Source organism: Calypte anna, chromosome 5, assembly GCF_003957555.1.
Source record: "Calypte anna isolate BGI_N300 chromosome 5, bCalAnn1_v1.p, whole genome shotgun sequence".
Classification (NCBI taxonomy): domain Eukaryota; kingdom Metazoa; phylum Chordata; class Aves; order Apodiformes; family Trochilidae; genus Calypte; species Calypte anna.
In genome coordinates, this window is record NC_044250.1 from 2116403 (window position 1) to 2135316 (window position 18914).

General features: G+C 41.4%; 1 protein-coding gene and 1 long non-coding RNA gene across 5 annotated transcripts in view; one reads left to right on the plus strand and one right to left on the minus strand.

Moving 5' to 3' along the window:
* Positions 1–360, minus strand: part of CAPRIN1 (cell cycle associated protein 1) — a 33669-nt gene extending 33309 nt beyond the window's left edge. For 2 of the 4 annotated variants that reach the window (XM_030451217.1, XM_030451212.1), the window contains exon 1: positions 192–345. The gene's annotated coding sequence lies outside the window, so the exon portion shown is untranslated. Of the gene's footprint in view, positions 1–191 lie in introns of all 4 variants that reach the window. The other 2 variants (XM_030451215.1, XM_030451214.1) reach the window with 2 other exon arrangements.
* Positions 127–18385, plus strand: LOC115598382. Its single transcript, XR_003987612.1, has 4 exons — positions 127–198; positions 2820–2921; positions 3129–3272; positions 18207–18385. It is a non-coding gene; the product is annotated as an uncharacterized LOC115598382 (long non-coding RNA).
* The last annotated feature ends 529 nt before the right edge of the window (positions 18386–18914 follow it).

The following is an 18914-nucleotide window of genomic DNA, read 5'->3' on the forward strand; positions in this document are numbered from 1 at the left end:
GCTCCCTCACCCACTCGCGTACGGGACTCGGGCGGACGGGCGCGCGCGGGGGGCGGTCATGTGACCGGGGCAGCCTCACGCCGCGCCAACGGTCAATCCCCCCCCACACCCACACCCCCTAAGCTCGACCCCTTCCATCACCACCGCCCCCACCCCGCCGGTGTCCGGAGGGGCCTCGTCACCCTCCTCACCCTCTGCGTGAGTGGCCCGGGGGAGGGAGGGGGGGAAGAACTCGGTGCGCTGCGCTCTCGCTCGTGGAATGGCCGCCTCAGCCGACTCCGGCCCCGCCGCCCGCGCTGCTCCTGCTACCTCCGCACCGCGCTACTGGGGGAGAGAGCGGGGGCGCGCACGCCAGCGCGTAAGGCGAGGCGGCCACGGGAGCGCGCGGCGCGGGGTCTTCACCTCTTGCGTCTGCCTCTCGAGAACGCCTGAGCCCGCCTGCTTTGCCCAGGCGGAGGAGGCGCTTCCCGACAGCGGCGCTGTGTGCCGGAGGGTCCTTCAGGCGCGGCGGGCGCCTCGGCGCCAGACACAATAGCGGGGCGGGGCAGCTCGCCTCAGGATCACGCCCGCCGGCGGTGGCGGGCAGGGGTTCGGTTCGGTCTGGTCCCACAGCTCCTAAACGCGCTGGGATGTCGGGGTCTGTGTTTCCCGGTGCTCTCTTGTGGCACTGCATGGTGAAACAACCGACGGGGCTGGGCTGGGCTCGGCTCTTGGGGAGCGAGGCGCTGCCGGGGCCCGCCTCACTGAGGCGATGGGTCTGAGGTGGCGGGAGGGTCACCCCGGAGGCGAGCTCGTCCCAGCGCTCTCGCCTTCCCGGGAGCGAGGCCATTGCTGCCATAAGTATGACTCCAAAACATGTTTTCTGCCGCTGAATGCCTTTAAGGCATGTACCTAAAACTGTGGGAGGGTTCCGGAGAGGTGGCGTGCCACAGGTGTGATGGGCCCTTATTAACCGCATTTCAGTCATGGTTGCCTCGTCTGCCTTTCCTAATGGAATTTGTGTCACAGGTTGCTTTGTCTCCAAAGACAACCCCTGAATCCATATAAAATACTTGCTTTTAGTTTTATACGTTTCTGTGACAGCTGCGCCTTTGAGCACCTTCTGAACCTTTGCTTTCATGCTGAGAACGAGTAATTACTTCAGATTTAGTTAAAAGGCATTGCCCTGAAATAACATCAGGTCATCTCTGAAGCAGAGAAGATTTTGGAATGAATATTCTGCCAGCTTAGAGAGGTACAGCTTGAAAATGAAATGCCACTTCCTTAGCGGGCAGGGGAGCTAATAACATTGGAATGGTTTTAGGTTTTATTCTCTTGTCTTTCTGGAATAAGAGTGGAAGATCTCTAGAATTTAAGGCCCTGAAAAATGTAGTTCCTAGTAACTGCTCATTTGAGGTAAAATTTTTGGTTGTAATACCAGTTGAAGATTATTTTTGTACCTTATTTTAAAGGGTGAGTTTATCTTTTATCTGTTTAATCATGGATCCACATGATTACCTTGGCACAAGTGCTGTTACTTAAATTGGGCCAACCAAATGGTTCTCTACCATCAAAAGAGAGAGAGCTCATAACCCTTCCTGACCAAATCCATGTATGCAATTGCCCTTGTCCTTGTTTCCACCCTGATTCCTGCTTCCCAGGAGTTAATTCAAGCTGATAATCCAGCAAGAAGTTGCTTTCCTTACCCTCATGCTCCAGTAGTTAATTTTAAATGGTCAAATTGTTTTTTCTTTATTCCATCTCTAAATATTCCATTTGCTTCTACTTTTTGCCTGTGCCTGCATATTTTTCTCTAGCACCTTGATGCACTGGCATTTTATATTAGATTATTTGCTTTCCAAATCACCTCTTTGCATAACAGGTTATGTGACAAGTAATAAACCACCCAACCCAATTATTTCAGTTAAATAAAGTATAAAAGAAATGTCTTCAAGTGCTACAAGTCCGTTTCTTTTCCCTGTTCACCAAGAAGGTTTTGTTAATGCCATTATATTTACAATGCTTAATTTTTATGCATTTTTTCTCTAAGCCCCTCACGTGAGGATTAAAATAATTTTTTCCCCAAGTGAAATCAATGTCTTTGTGAACATGTGAAGCACATTGATGCTTTTTAACCACAAAATACGATGTTTTAATATTATAGGAAAGTGTTTCATCCATTCCTCTTAATTCCTCCTCTTTGTTATGTTGCTGTTACAGTTCTGTGTAAGCTCAAAAGCTCAGGCAAGGTTTTATTCAGCTAAGCCCTAAGATCCTGATGCAGTTTGTACTCAAAACTTATTGAAGTGCTAAAAAAAATCTGCAATAAAAGAAAGATCAGAGCTGGTGGGAGGATTGGTGATAATAAATTAGGAATATATGTTGGACCAGAATAAATCCTTGATCTTATCCACCAACATGAGATACTGAATTGTCATGGGAAAGCATAACAAAATAGCAAATGTTCATGGTATATTTAAGAAAAAAAGTGAAAAATACTGTTCCTGAGAGCAGTTATTATGTGAGATTGCATGAGCAATAATTACATGACAATTACTGCCTCAAAGCTCTTTATAATTACACTGGATGCCTGTTTGGTTAGCCAAGGATGGAACTGAGGCTGCTGCTAAGTTTACAGGGATAAGTAACATAAGTAACCACAAGCAAAGCTTTAAGTATTTATCTTACACAGGGACTGCAAAAGGAGGACTCATCTTTTACTTTTGAAAGAGAGACTTGTTAAATTAGCATGAGATAAGCCTTAATAAAATAATTTTTAAAAGTTCTTACTCTATGACAGTGACTTTGTACCAAAACCATTTGTCACTGTTGTATTCCAGCATAACTCAGTGTCAGAACTACACTGAAGTTGCTCTGCATTGGCTCCACTCCAGATCCCAGACCCTTCAGCAGACTCTTGGAGCAGCCTGGGCACAGCTGAGGTACTCGTGGTCCCCTACTCTCCATCAAATTTAGAAATAAAACTTCCCTACTTGTAAAATTAATTTGAAAATAACTTGCAAACAAACAAACTGCACTGCATAGTCAGTCTCAACTCTTATCTTTTAATACTTAACGTGCTTATAATTTTAGGCAGGTCATGCTGTCATGTATTCATTACCCCTTTTACACCATTCCTCAAAAAACAGTGACCACCATTTTGTTGCACTTCTGTGCCACCAACACGGAGCATCAGTGCCTGGCAGAGAAAACTCTACAAATGAACTCCCCACCACCAAAGAAGAGTTGAGGCCTGACCCTATTACTTTAAGGAAGTGTTGAACTACTGATATGTGAGTAAGCTGTATCCTGGTAAATTCTAGCACAACCAACTTGTAATTAGCCTGTGAGGCTCAACCTTTGCATTTCCTAGAGATAAGTGGCCACTTCTTTACGTGTGGTGTGACCTCCCTGTAAATCTGGATTCAGGTCTCCTTACCTCTTGACTTCTTTGATGTTATCTGTCTGGTGGAAATCACACTTCTGCATAATGATGGTGCAGATCAAATCTTTTTATTTGTAGGGAGCTGGCTCTCTATCTCATGTTTGTGAGCTGTGCAAATGAAGGTCACCTCTGGAGTTGCTGATTTTGGGGTAACAATTGTTCTGTCACTAGAGAAGGGTGAGAGCAGAGAGAAAGTCTCAGCAGGAGATTGTGTACCACTTCCACAAATTTGAACCTGTAGAACATAAAATTACTCAGGATGAGGGAGGCCTCTCCCTGAGGGCAGTTTGGGGATCCAGATTTAGGAGGCACTTAGATTTAATCTTCATTTTCTCAGGAAGCATCTCTCAAACTGGAGGTCACTCTGGGGTTTCATTCATCGTTATTTTACATCATGTGTAATTGGAAAGTCTGAATACAGCTTTTCTGTTTGCATCTCAGTTCCCAGCCCTCAGAAAAGCAAAACCAGTCCAGATGTGTGTACTTAAAACACACAGTGAAAAAGAAGACAGAGGGGAAGCAAGTTTAAAGCTTAATGGTGTAATCAGGGCTCAACAGTTGTATAAGTATTCTGTCAGGACATAGAGGTTCCCCACTGAAGTAATGTCTCAGGCAGCGTTTTTCTGATCCTCCTTTGAATCATTTCTGTTACCCCAACACACCTTCTCAGCCCTTCCTATTTCAGATTTATTTCTTTTGCCCACTTGCTATGGGGCTTTTGTCCAACACAAGCCTTGCTGCTCCCTCTGGGGAAAATCCTACAGGTAAGTAAGTACTACCAGACCCCTTCTCCGTTGTTCTTTCCCCAATTAAACAAGAAATCTAAAGAAAAACATGATTACTTCTCCTCAGTATCCCACGAGCTACAAACAAGAGTGAGGTCTCATGTTGCTCCAAGAGCAAGCTGTGTCTCCGCAGCTCTGCCTTGTTCTGACCATTCCTCTGAGGCAATCAAAGCAGCCAAATGGAGACAGTCTCCTGTCTACCCAAACCTGGCACCAGAGCCCTGAGTCCTTCCATTTTCCTGTTACCCACTTCTCCAAAACAGCAACCACCCCTTCATCTTGGCAGCTTTCCCATCTTGCACATTATCACAAATCTATTCATCAATCAGTTCCCTGGCTGATCTCAGTGAATGTTACAAACTTCAAATGCCACTGAAAACAGGACAGGAACAAAAGGAGTAAGGGGAACCACAGCTTGACTTGAAGAACAGATGCTTTTCCTCTGGTGCTGTACAGGCAGTATGAAGTAGTAACCTCTATTTGCAGTTCCCAGGTTAACTAGGCAAGGATTATGGTTAGAAAAAGAACCAAACCAAAATACTTTAACTTAATAAATAGCAAATTCAAACTAGAGTAATTAACAGGAGTCAACAATATCTTTATTTGCCTTTGAGTTGTAGACTCACTATGGAGAACAGAACTCTTTATCTGCAGGAGAAGGAACCCAGAGGAGTCGTCTCTGGGAGCAGGAGCCTGGGAAAATCTGAACCTTCACTCAGTTTAACTGTCTTAACAGAGGCCACTGTGCAGATTTCAAAAGCTGTGTTTTCTTCTGCTTATCAGACAGTTTTAGAAAGTTATTGCTTTGTTTTTCTGTAGGTTTCCTTTTCCCAAAGGAATTTACTTGGAGAGAAATTCCCATTCTATCTAAACCCACAGGCTGGTTAATTTTCATAATAAAATTAGACCCAGACAAAATAAACCTCTCTTTGAATAAGGATTGAAAGCTCAGCATATGCTTTTGTCTGAAGAAAATTAAATTACAAGGTTTTTATCACAAATGTTGAACACTGAAATGCTAGCAGCAAGATCAATAAGGAATTCAAAAGATTATTTGGGCTCAAAGGAGATTAAATGGTGTCTAATGGCATGTTTAGTTAAAAGTAGCATAATTCCAATCCAGTCCAGCAAAAATTGATTAAATTCCCCTAAATGATAGATTTCTCTACATAGCTATTGATGGGAAATCATTTTAAAATGTGTTTGTTTCTACTGATGTCACATGTCTACTGATGTCATGATGTTGAATGAAGCAATTGTTTACAAAAGTTTCCAGCTTACAGCAATAAATAACCAGGCTGGGACACTATTTTGCTACATAAACTATATGCAAAGTAGATCAAGCATTCATGTTAATGTACAAAGTCCTGACATAGGAAGGGAGTAGCTTGGTCATACATACCAAAGAAGTCTCAACACTGAAAAGCAGCTCAGAACCTCTTAGGGCTTTATACTTGCCTGAATTAACTAATTTGAATGGGCCCAGTTTACCATGCAATCCAGACTAATCAACTCCTCTCCCCCCTCTAATTTATTTTTTCTGTCCTCTTTCTGCATTTGTAAATTATATCAGGTAGTTTTGTATTATTTCCTTATTGTTCAGGAAAATCTTGGGTAGTGCTATGACAAAATTCTGCAGCTCCAACCAAAACATTTTCCTAAACAGCCATTTTCTATTCCATTTTTGGGTTTTCTTTACATCTATCAGGCACTTTTCTGTATCACACTTACTCAAGTCAGAATATGTCATCTCCTTCTAATCTATCTGTGTTATATTCTTCATGGAAGGAAATTAAGTAGCTTTACACAGTTTGGTTTTGAGAAATTTGTGTTTTCCTTCTCATCTCCAGTGTTTCACAATCACTTTGGATGTTTGGTGAATAAAGGTGGAGCATCTCTAACTTAATTTAGAAAGGCCTAGTGTACAGCTCAGTTTGCATGTGGCTAGATCAACTTGTTGCTCTAATTTTGTTTCCCAGCTGAAAAAACTCATATTATGAGCTTTTAAACAGCAAAATTTCTCACATGGTGAAAGCAGAAAATAGTCTGAGGTGTAAATCCCTGTACACTGAGATTAGAAGATATTTCTTTGCAGTCTGGCTTTTCTGTACTTGTTTATCTCAGGCTTTATCAGAGCATTTACACTTCATAACCTAATATCTGTTCTCCAGTACAGCATGGTCAGAAAGGAAAAGGAAACACTTCAAATGTCTTATACAAGATTTTTTTTTTTTTTTTTTTAAATAAAAATGTGCTTAGTAAGCATGACTAAAAGAGCTGGATGCTGCTGTAAACAACAGTGTTTGAAACCTCTACACTTAACAAAGGACAGATGGAAGTTGTACATTACAGTTCCTCTGAACAATCTGAATTCTATTAATGTAACCACAAAGTTGAAAAATTCACAGTGTTTTATGATTCTTTTCATTTAATCAGTAAGCACAAATGTCCTGTCTTTAAAGATACTGAGGAACTGCAGTTCTCCTGCAAGCTTGCTAGATTTTGAGGTTCACAATATATTAACCATATTTAAAGACTTTTCTCTCTTCCTGTCTGTGTATCTACTCCTGTAGTGTCAACCTATCTGTCTGTTTTGGAGATAAAGTAACAATATATAGGACATTTCCTCACAGTGGACAGAATTGTGTCTTCCCTTGCATGAAAAGAATGCAGGAAGTATTTCACCCTGTAGATATAAAATATCTGCAGTCCAGAGGTGAGCAAGAATGGGTCAATAATTCTCACACTACAGTCAGTATTTGATGGTCAGCTGTTTTGATCACAGACCTTATACCAAAGGTCTCTCTGGAAAAAAAATAATGGTTGCATTAAAAAAGTATTTCCAAATACACTGGTGTCACATCTGCCTCTCAAAGGCACACTTGTCTTTAGGAGGTCCCACTGGCACAGCAGCCCCTTTTCTTCCTGACTATTCAAAACTCTTGAAGGCAGCCATGTGCCACATACAGCCCAGGGAAGCTGGAAAATGCTTCCACTGAAATATTGCAATTGCTTCTGCTCAAAAAAGCCTCAAGCTAGAAAAGTCCTGTAAAAACAGGGAAAGAGATCTGCATATATTCTGATTTCTTCCTAATTTTTGCCTGTGTTTCAGTAGGCTTTTTTGCAAGCCCCCAAGCCTCAGCTATGTTGTAGAAGACACCTGATCATCCCTCTCACCTGCTGATTACAACCAAACCCTCACTTCTCCCTCACCTTGTCTGGTGGCCTCTCAGTGGAAGTGACCATGAACCTGAGTGCCTTGGGATTGCTCAGTGGGGTCACTGCCCCTGTGCTGTCCTTGTGCTTTGCTCCAGGCTCTCCTTTGTGGAGCAGTCCCTGGTAGCCTTGGCATGACCATAGCCAGTTGCTTTTGCCACGTTATCTTTTGCAGACATAAAATAAAATTCAAGGACTCATCAAGTCCAAACTCTTTAAGTCCAGTGGGCAATTCTTTTCCCCAGTACCCCAGCAAAGACTGGGTTATAAATGTCTTTGAAGAGCAATGGAGCTGTTAACCAGGAAGCTCTCTGAGACATAAACAAACAGGATAACAGCCTACTGCAGCTGAGGAACTAAGAAATTTGGGAACAGCTTTCTCTGAGGAGGAACAAGCACACCCAGTTCATCTGAGGACCAACACACGATTTCAGGTTTTAAAAATATATATTTGATTCACTGACATTAGTAACTAACATACTGCAATAATGACATGTTACACTGAGAATTGCAATGACAGAACAATTATCTAATTAGAAAGTAAAATTAATTACATCATGTTTTAATTACTTAATAACCAAGAAATTGTCATCAAGGTGACGGCTGGGAAATGTCATGAAAAATTATCAGGGAGTGCAATTTGCTGGTTAACAAAAAGTTTCCCTTGCAAACATGCAGGCTGGAAGCAGGCTTACAACAGCTCCTCACAGGCCTGCCCTCAAGTTTTGTTGTGCATCAGTGTCTGTAACAAACTCCATTTGGGGTCAGGAGGTTTTGTTGGACTTGGAGAGCTGAAGGCAAGAACTAAGACCTGTGGTTGGCAGCAGTAGGTAGGACAGGTGCTGGAGAGGGAGAAAGCCCTGGTCCAGTAGCAATCTGGAGGAAGCTGGAAGTGGAAGATGAGGTTAGAGAAAGAGAAGCACTGAATTCCAGTTATTTTGGAAATACAGATTGCTACCAGGAAGTCAGCAAAGGCTGATGTAATTCAGAGCAATCCCAGGAGTGCTTGGTGTTGTGGCAGGAATTAGTTGGGTTCAAGAGCCTGCAAAAGTTCCTTTATTTGGCTGGTGATGGCTTATTCTGTAAGAGATGTGTAGCATTGCTTGTGATGAAGGAATTCTGCATCAAAATCTGAATCTGCCAAATGTTCTGAAGTAAGTCTTGGGATGCAGTACTTACAAAGCACCTTGTATGACCTTAAATCCTTGTGTAGAGTTGTTACTGGAGCACCTTTCCAAGTTGCTTCAGACTAATTGAAAAGCAGTCTGATGTTTAAAATGATGATAATGATGATGATGATGGTAGTAACTGTGACAAGAAGGGCAGACAAACAAACACAGTCTCTAAATAAACAGGGGGTAGACCAAAAAAATTAACACATTCAAATAGTGTGTCTGTGAGCCAGTGTGTTTGTTTTTGTAAGACAGGTTGCAATTAACATTTGAAGAAATATGTAAATAATGTTTCATGCAAATATTCCCTTGGACACAAGCTTGTGATCTATTAATTATTCAAAAAACAGCTCAGGCATTTTGTCATTACTGTCTGAGGCATGTTCTTTACTTTAATCTGTCCTTTGGTCTTGGAGTTGCCAGATTTCCATAACTGGGTCATCTAGTTATTCCTCACCTTTGCTTGCTGCTGTGAAATGAAGACTTAACATTTTTTGTGACATACATTCAAGGCTTCTGTGAGGAGCTCAAATGGCTACTCTAGAAAGTAAGGAATCCTGAAATATGTGGTGAAAACATGCAAGAGGAATTGATTCATGTTTAGGGATAACATGAATTTTCAGTGACTGCTGACCTTTGCAAACTGAGTCTAGGATGAAAATTGTTAGTTGGCCAAAGACAAAGAGAAATGAGACTTGATAAACAGGAAGGATATTATTAGGTTCACTCTTTGTAGTTTGCATAGTGAAAAACACTTCTCTGGTGCCCAATAATACATTTTAAGAAAATATTATAATGATTATGACAATTATTATAATAACCATCATTCTAAATTTTTTTTAACTGGGAGATACCTGAGTCACTGTGATTTATTAAAGATGGGTTGAAAAGGGTGTGTATGACATTAAAAGTATTTACTATTTTAACCACTAGAGAGCGTTCAAGAGCCACTTGAAAAATCCATTTTTAATTCGTTCCTCGAACTCCAAAACTCTCAGATTCATGGGGTAATGACTGTGGTGTGAAGGAGGAATGGGGAGACATCTTGGAGAGGAGTCCAGTTCTGAATACTCCTGGCCTACACATGCGAGTGAAGAAGAGTCTGATGAAATAATAGAGACAATCCTCAACTTCTTAATGTTCTGTCACCATTATCCTCAGCAAGTGCCATCTGTATCCCTAGTGGCAAAGGGCACATCAGAGATGTTTGCTAGGAAAAAAGAATCTTGAAAGTGTTTGTCCTGAAAGGTGTAATTTTTTTTTTGTTTTATTTTTCTTGAGGAAATATATGGAGTCCATTTTCTGAGAATGAGTAGTCAATGGCATTTTTTAATGAAGTACTGAAAGTTTTAAAACTTTCAGAGTTTGTAAAATTTGTCAGTGTATTAGAGTTTTGGCTGGAACTGGCTTGAGATTACTACTGAGACCTCCATAGAGATTAAAAAAAAGACAATGAAGCCCTTCAGTGACAGAACTGCTGCAGGGTGCACATTGTCCTTCCTCTTTAAAGTTCAGTTTCCAAAGCCAGTTTTATTTAAAAAGCCAAAAATGTCTCGTTAGCAAAGGCAGTAAAGAACTCTGCCCCCCTACTTGCACATTAAGTAGGGATCTGTGCCTCCCTACAGGAATTCACTGAATGGTCTCAAGGTAGTTCATGCCCTCTGATAGAAAATTACCCTTCTTCCCCTCACCTTCCTCACCCCAAACATCAATTTGCAGATTTTTCCTGTCCTCACTGCCCACTCAGATCACCAACTTTGTGGGAACACCAAAACCAAATCTGTCAGCATTTGGTGTCCCATGCCAATATTAATCCTAAACAGTGACAAATAATCTGAACTGGTCATGTAAGCATTGCAGGAGAGTTTCCAAGTCAGGACAGAAGTGAGAGCATTGCCTTACAAAAAATGGAACAAATGGTGCTGTGGCAGAAACCAGTTCTGGAACAAGCATTCTCCTTGTGGAAAAGAGGAAAGCTATGAGAGGAGAGAGGGGAGGAGGTTACTATTGGGTTAATTAGTTATTTCAAGTGTGCAGAAATGTATACATTTGGGAACTGCTCATTAAGTTAAGCTTACATCAAGTCTTTACATTTGCACTCATCAGTTTTGAGGCTAATATATCATTAGCCTAATTTTCAGATTTCTAGAGCAGCAGTGTTAGTTACAGATACTGAGCTTGGTTGGAAAGCAAAAGGAGCAACAAATTCTTATGTCAAGAAAAATTCTGTGGGGATCTGCATTTCCTATTTGTTGCTGCTTCTGCTAGTTTGAAAACCAGCTTCTTACAAGGTCTTCTGGCAGAAAAGGAAGGGTTTCTTTTTCTGTCCAGATAGTGGCAGAGTTTTTTTCAGTATTAGCAGAATTGGATGCAGCAGGACCTGTTGTAATGAAAATTATATTGGAGATTTTAGTATCCTTTGCTTTCTATGTAGGGTTGGGTTCATACTACAAGAGAGGAATCAGACTTTGTATCATTAATTAAAAATCAGGGTGAGAGGTAAATGCAACATTCATAAGGAAAAACAGCATGATTTTTGGTTGAGTCTGATCTTCAGGATTTTTAATAATGCTCAGGGATCCAAAGCTGATTTTCTTTTGAGTAGGTCACTTTTTTTTCCTGCTGCATTTCTCACCTACCACCACTAGAAAGCAGAAGTGAGGCTTTCTGAGCACATTTACCGAAAAACTGCACATCAGGAAGATTTACAGCAAAGTGACTGTCGCTGTTTTTCTATGGTTTCATCGCTTTCTTTCTACCAAGCACTTCTCATTTCCAAGGGTCCCAAGGCCTTCAAAAACTTGACCTAACCAAAGCATGGCAGGCAGAAATCGTGCAGGCTGCAAACAGTGGCTCAGCAGTGGGCTGTGACACTTCTCAGCCTCACAGGACATGCATGAAGAATATATTATCTAGATGAAACTTCAGGGGGAATTTTAAAAGGCAGATTGTAATTAATTGAGTTGGAATTTGGCCAAGGCAGAGACTTTAATATGTCTTCTTTCCTGGCTCATTATTTTTGCAGACTCAGGAGTTGTGTAACACCCTTGGCTTGAGCTTTTGCCTTTGTCAAATCCATCTCAGTGCCATTCCCATCAGAAAGGTCTGGCCATGGGGCTGGGGATCAGTTTAGCCCTTAGGCATGAGCATACATGAATGTCTTTGGTATTCTGTCACCCAGGTCCCTACTCCAATGTCCCTCCTTATAGGGTCATTTTTCCAGATAGCCAGCCCCAAACGTTGATTTGACATCCTTGTCTGTTCCTAATTTCTGTGTCATTCTTCTTTCATATGTGTTTTCATGTTTTCAGCTTTTGGCTAAGCACATCTTTTTACTTTTTCCTCCTTTTTCTTAGTGCCAATTCAGTCCCTAGGTATTTATTAAAAATGCCTGTTCCGTCCAAGAGAGGAACACTTTCTCATATCAATAGATCTTAAAACCCAAGATGACTGCAGCAATTTTGTTAATTAGCAAAGAGAATCAGGTTTACCTCATTTATCTGACAATTATGCAATGTCATTTCGATTTTCCATTGTCACATGCTTTAACTTATTTGCCATCCTAATGTCCATTTCAAGTACAAGATGAAAGCACTGGTGCATCCATAGCCCTTTGTTTCATAACATACTTTGTTCAAACCACTTGCTTAATTTTCTGCCAATTCTTGTAGCACTGCAGGAGTTCCCAGTATTTATTCTCCCAATGTGCTGATCTGAATGCTGTATCATTCTTACTATGTTCTGTAATGGCTCCTTCAAATCAAATGCCTTCATAACACCAAGGAGAAGAACAAGCACTTTCAAACCCCATTCTTCCTTTTTTTTTCCCCATCAACTGTGAAAATCTGCATATCTGATTAATGCAACTTCATCCTGATCTGAAGCCACACTGTTTTCCTCTTACTACTCCCTCTAAAAACAGCTTTGATCTTTTGACTACTACTTTCATCAGAATTTTGCTCTGTAGTAACAATAAGCTTTCATTGGACTGTGACTTTGAATTTGCTTCTGTGCATTATTATTCATGTCTCTATTATGAAAAAAATAGCACTATATTTATGACTGGAGTTTTAAAGTCCTCCTGTGTATTACTCTATAAACATGGCTGATTGTAAGAACAGATGCACTCAATTACTTCTCTGACAGTAAACCACGTGGTTTGTTTTCATTGTCTTCCAGCTACATTTTTGACCTTAAACATGTATAACATCTCATTCCTTAACATTTTTTTTTTCTCTTCTACAACCTCCCTTCACTTCTTTTCATTCTTATTTTCCTCTTCTTTCTCCCTCTCTTCCACTGGCCATAGGATTTTCACTTTCAGAGCTTCAAGAACCCCTTCCCTCCTGTGAACCCCTAATTTTTTATATCTGTATCTGCCTGCAGTGAGGCTGCTGAGCCCCTGCAGCTCCCACTGCAACAGAGGGGAAGATGGCCAGCAACTTGCAGAACAAGTATTTGGGTTTCTCAGAACTCTATACATTTGGTACACTTCCCTTTTTTCCTGTCAGTGTGAAATACATGTGACACATACTGAGAAATTTGACAGAAGGGTGTATGGAGGTGTCCCTTCCCAAAAAGAAGAGAAAGGGACCCTCAGAGGTGATCTGCTTAACGTGGATGTTTTGCTATGCAGGGCCACGGGCTGCTGCTTGTGCTTTCAGGATGTGTTTAGAGAAAAAAAGAGAGCAGGAAAAAAAAACAACACAACTTTTTGTTTTTAATTCTTTTTACAGGCCATTTCTCAGTTGGTTCCGTTGCTATCGCTTTGAAGACTATTTTACACACCCTTGTGAAAGGAGTGTTTGTGTCTCTGGGGAGGGTGATAAGGATGGGTGAGAGGTGGTGGTCTCACCCCACCCGCTGACCACACAGCCTTTCCCTTTCCTCCTTCTCTGCTCACTCTTTTTGAGATGCCAGGACATATGGGAGGAGGGATAGCTGTCTCCTCATTATCATGGTGCTGCAGAGAAAGTGCTCAGCAACATCTGCCTGAGCTGGGTTTCTACCTTTTGTTTCCAGCTCTGTTGTTAAGTAACTTTTATCAGCTCCTTCAGCTGCTCTTCAGCAGCTCGTAGGGTGTCCACTCAGGGATTTTGCTGCATGTTTTGGAAGCTTAGACTTGCAGCCCTGAGCTCACAGAATTTTGGGAAAGGACATCCTCAGGTGGGGATGGAAGGTTTGGGCCAGCAGTATTTGCATATTTCTAGTGATTGCTGTTGCTACATTTTCAGGAAGACCAGGTTGCCTTCTAGCAGTTCCCTTCATCAGTCAGGGATGTGCCAGAAATATCTTTTAATCCTCCCACCATCCCTCTTCAAAAGCTTTTACCTTCTAAGGAAGGACTTCAAGGGAATACCACACTTAGAGCTGGTTGCTTCTCACCTTCCCACAGCTAGGATCTGGTGGGAACAGCAAGCAAACATTTTCTGGGAGCTCACCCCAACAGGTACCCACAGTCTTCAAGGGGAGCAGCTCTGGGTGCCCATTAGGCAGGCAGGCATCCCATATTCCCAGTGACACAGCTCTTAGTCCCTTTTTGCTAATCCAGAACATCACCAAAAGTCCCTTCTCTTCCCATAGCATTTTTTCTTCTACTGCCAGCGTGAGTCACAGGTCTGTAACCCTTCTTTCTGAATATTTCTCACTCCATGTAGTTGGCACTGCACTTCCACTGAGTAGGTGATTTTATTTCAGTTATAATGTAGTTTTCCTTTCTTAGATGTTCCTCCCTGGTAGTTCTTTGCAATAGTAGTTTTGGTGAGAGAAAAGTCATGTTCTGCTTATTGGTATCAATACTGTGGATGCTACTGACTTGGAACCACGTAGGCACATTATTAACCAAAAGGTTTTATGCATCCCTGTTGAGTTCTGCCAGAATATTTGCATGATATGAGAATTTTTGGAGGACTAGGCTTTCATCTGCAAACGTTTCATGCCAGCAACTGTTTTACTGTTGCTGTCTCAAAGGGAACTTGCTAAATTAACAGTGTCTGAGTAACTTGAGCATAGACAAATTTCATCTGAGTGTCTCTCCTGCTGTCTCTGTTGACAATCAGAAGGGGATCCATTTTACTGGACCTATCAGTCTGCTCTAGAAAACCTTTTATTTTATTCTGAGTTTTATCACCAAGTAATCTTTCAAGTATTTCTACATCTAAGCAGATGTTTAATAGCCAGGGACAAATCTAGCATTGAAGAAAATACATTTTTAAATTAATATTGGGGAACCTGTCAAGAATCTCTTATAACTGGCTGCTAACTGTGTTTTCTTGCTGTTTTGATTGATCTGGGTGTGTCCCTATGGACTTGGTTTAACAAAGGCATGGTGGACCTGACCCTTTGTATTCTTTGCCATTAAAGCTAGAAAAATGTTAACTTTTTACTCTGCTGTTATCTTGCCAAACATCATTTTACCCCCAAGAAAGAGTGGCTTGGTATCATGTTAGGTGCAGTAGTTATCCACCTGGACTTGTGTCTTTTATCCAAGCATGCCAACTTTTTGTCAAGAAAGAATTAATTCAAGATATTTTCTTGTCAATATGTCTTTTTGCTTTTTAGCTTCAGCGCAGGAAGCGAGACCAATCTAACTCAAGGATTTAAAATTAAGAGTATTACTGCAGTACAAAATGTTGTAACATTTTGCTTGTTGAACTACACATTTAAGAATTACTTCATAATTAACATTCTTCTCACCAAATCACTTACTCCATACTTTGATGTCCTTTTTTGTAATTTTACCTCAGCTGGGATCCCAGTTTGATAGATGCTGTACAAACACAAGTGTGAGATGGATCCTACACAAACAATTTCCAAGGACAAGCAAAGGAATGCAGTATCATTTGATGATGCAAATGGAAAATTTCCACAGGCAGGCAAGGCAGTCTTCCCAAGATCACCCTGGGAACCTCTGGCACAGCCAAGAACTGAATTAACATCTCCTGAGTCTTCCAAAGACAATCCTTCCTCACCCCATCAATTTATTTTCTAATCCAAAGCCAGTGGAAAGAACCCTTCTGTCCCAAATGCCCCTCCCAAATCCATTTTTTTCCCCCAAGCACTGTAAAGATAAGACCTCCTCCAATGCAGAGAGGAATTTTACCCTCTACTGTTGTCAAGTTATGTCCAGAAGTTCAGGTAAAGCTCAGAAGATAAGCAGGAGCTCTCTACCCTTGCTGGCAGTCAGTGTATTAAGATAATGATTTTTTTTTTGTCACTTGTTGTTAGCCATGGCTCACATGGGTTACATTGGTACCATCATTATCTCTTTTTGAACTTTACAGTTTGAATTCAGACATTTTGGTTTTGTTCAGCTCACATCTTACTTGGATACAGAGTACTTAAAGGGAAGTTAGGTTTTATTTGACAAATTCTTTGAAGCTCTTCTTGCAAATCCAGCATACAGCCTTGAGCATCAAATATGCAACTTCACTGTTATTTCTCCCCTCTTGATTATTTACACTGGAAAGTTTGGAGGCATTTTGGAGCTGAAACAAGACAGCACAGCTGTCACAGTATCATCAACATCATTCAGCTTTATCATGTATAAAATGGCCCAAACATATGGTTAGACTCTGTAGTGTAAATCTGCTGACTTCACTGAAGTTACATCAGCCATAAATTTAAGCTATTAGTTTCACCTCTTGCAATGAGAAGATCCACTGTACTGATTCTGCATTTTTATCATTCCTATTGAGCCAGTAATCAGAAACTGGCTGAGGCAGAACCTAAAGTTTGTAGTCTGTACTTCCAAGAAAAGCAAAAAGATGAGTTCTCTTCCTCTCTTCTATTGTAATTCTTGTGCATTTGCATCATCTAATTCCTACACTGGTAAAAAAGCCCCAAACCCCAGAGCCAAACCCAAACCCAAAGGTTGACTTTGTGGTTTGGTTCTGAACCCCCCAGCCCAAGCTCTGTCCTGACTCAGTGTTCTGCACGCCTCTGCAGCCTCCATGGAAAGGCTTCAAAGCAAATGTTTACAAAGTGTATTGAAATGCCCATGCTAAGTCTGTTTGGTTATCAGCTAATTTATTCTCAGGAGTAAACCTCACATTGCTGAAATCATCCTGGGTAACTGGGCATCCTGAATGATTTTATTTATTTTTTTCATCTTCAAAGAATAAAAACTTTCAAGTGCCACTAGGCAGGTTTGTCTTGTCATTTAAGATTCCTTTGCATTATTTAAAAACTTCCACATCAAAATTAACTTCTGCAAGAGTGCTTTTTGTCCAGTACATGTTTCATATGCTTGCTACCCTGATCTAACTATCCAGTATTTTTATCTAGCACTTACTCAGCCTTGTTTGCTTCATTCACCTGCTGCATCCTTTCTGGTGCTGATACCAAAGCTTGCCAGCTCGGAGCCTGTCTGCTGATGGGATGCTTAAGCCATGCTGCAAGCACAGAGTCTCAGTTTCTACACTGGGCCTCAGATGTTAAGACAATTCCAAATACAGCAGCAGCAAGAGTCTTGATTGCAGAACCAGGAATTTCTGTTTCATCCCAGGTGGGATTTTACTGTCAGACTCATAGGAAAGTCAACCTGCAGTCCCTGTGAGCTCAGCCGTGGCGATGACTGATGAAAGGTCAGCAGGGAGGGGAGAGTGGAATGTTCCTGTCATGTTATGAGCTTCTATCAAATCAAAGAAGAACAAATGGACCATTTGTTGCTGAGATGCTGCCCATCTGTGGCTGTGTCTAATCAGAGTTAATTATGATGAGCTGAATCTCTGTAATACTCCTGGTCCCCAAGCTCTGAAGGACCTACTGCTTTATTCTGTAGCTTCCACTGCCAACTTTGGGAGCTGCCTATTATCAAGCACCAAAAGGTAGAGATTGTACAGGATCCCTGGCAAGCAACACAAAGTGTCCCAGCTTAATACTAAAGCAATGACTAATCAGGGGATCCCAGGAGGAAGCTTTGCAATAGCTCTTGCAAGGGTAATGAGGACAATTTTCAGAGCTATGACACTTAAAGCCAAGCAAAATGCAAGTGATCTTGTTTATTCTTTCCTGGAGCAGCAGGTAACATAAATCCAAAAGAAATTACTCTTCCTGGAAGAAGGATTACACCAAGATGGGTTGCATGATGAGCAGCCCTGTTTGTTGTTTTATCATAGCAGCACTAATAGCTAAATTCTATTAATTGCTGAATGCTGTTTTGTTTGGCAAATACAGGAAGCAGTTTACATGGCTACGCCGTGCTCTGGTTCACAGTCCTTCTGAAATAGTATTATTGTAACGGGATAATACTGATTAAGGACAGTTCCCTGAGGAAGAAGGGCCTTTTGATGATTGAGTCATTTCCTTTCCCTGCTCAACTTCAGTAAGATAGTGCTTCTCTCACCACAGACACACACCCTTTGTAGCCAGAGAGTTCTCCAGTGAGGAGGTCAAAAGCACATGCCTCAGGCTTAGGTGGAAAGCCTTAGAGTCCTACAGAAAGCACTGAATCATCAGAACTGTGCCAGAAGTCCAAGCAGAGACTATTTTTCCTCTTCCCAGATATTTTCTTTGCCAGTTCATCTCCAAAAATACCAGCTAATACTGGCCTTGGATACACCATTCTGCTAGAATAACTTTTCACCTTTGATTTTTTTCTCCATACAGGTTTAGTAAATCCATTTGAACATGACAGTGGGTTTACCATCTAAGCCAAGGCAATGGCACCTCTGCAAAGCACTCAAGTCTTTGTTTTTTGGATGTGGTCACCTGCAACCAGTGAAAGGCTGACCAAGGCCACTATCTTAGTCAACAGAGATGGAAAATCAGGAATTGCAAATGTTGTTCACTCCTGAAGTGGAGCAAATTCAGATTAAGGACCTGGAGGAAAAAGATTTCATGTTTTCTTCCAAATGAGGGGCACCAACAAAATCCCAGCTCCCAAATAACACAACCAGCAAGGATCCTGATCCTACCAGAACATGGTAGATAAGAACAACCCTCAGTCTCTCCTGTCTCTTTGATTTTTGTCACATTTTGTCATGGGAGATGCTTGAATGAGCTCAATTCTAACCATGGCTTCACAAGAAAATGTTCCTGTTATCACTTCTGTGCTAAAACTGGGTTCTTCTAAATGTTTTCCCTTTTGAGGTACAGTAATTGCTCTCCGATTAGGCAGGAAACTGTACCAGCATTATTGCTCCAAAGGAGCCAGTGTTATCAAAAAACAACACATCAGGGCCTGTCCTCACAGGAAGGGAATCATAAGTAATCAGCAGAGCTATAATGCAATTGGCTGCTGCTCTCTCCATGCGGATGGGATAGAGTGCAGAAAAAAATGTTTCAGGACTTTTGTTTGCAGCCAAGGTATTCTAA